The sequence below is a fragment of the Arachis duranensis genome, chromosome 6 (genome assembly GCF_000817695.3).
Source record: "Arachis duranensis cultivar V14167 chromosome 6, aradu.V14167.gnm2.J7QH, whole genome shotgun sequence".
NCBI lineage: Eukaryota > Viridiplantae > Streptophyta > Magnoliopsida > Fabales > Fabaceae > Arachis > Arachis duranensis.
This window is the reverse complement of record NC_029777.3, coordinates 20,200,073-20,200,703: the sequence shown is the minus strand read 5'-3', so window position 1 is coordinate 20,200,703 and position 631 is coordinate 20,200,073.

The following is a 631-nucleotide window of genomic DNA, read 5'->3' as shown; positions in this document are numbered from 1 at the left end:
AGGTCTAGGCATGGCCGAATGGCCAGCCTCCCAATGATCTAAGATAGCATAAGAATGGGCCGAATGGCCAGCCTCCCAATGATCTAAGAACTAGATGTCCAAAGATGATCAAAGGATCTAAAAACAATCCAAAGATTTTTAATACAATAGTAAAAGGTCCTATATATAGAAAACTAGTAACCTAAGGTGTACAGAGATGAGTAAATGACATAAAAATCCACTTCCGGACCCACTTGGTGTGTGCTTGGGCTGAGCAATGAAGTATTTTTCGTGCAGAGACTCTTCTTGGAGTTAAACGCCAGCTTTAGTGCCAGTTTGGGCGTTTAACTCCCATTTGGGTGCCAGTTCCAGCGTTTAACGCTGGGATTTCTTGAGGTTACTTTGAACGCCGGTTTGGGCCATCAAATCTTGGGCAAAGTATGAACTATCATATATTGCTGGAAAGCCCAGGATGTCTACTTTCCAACGCCGTTAAGAGCGCGCCAATTGGGCTTCTGTAGCTCCAGAAAATCCACTTTGAGTGCAGGAAGGTCAGAATCCAACAGCATCTGCAGTCCTTTTTGGTCTCTGAATCAGATTTTTGCTCAGGTCCCTCAATTTCAGCCAGAAAATACCTGAAATCACAGAAAAA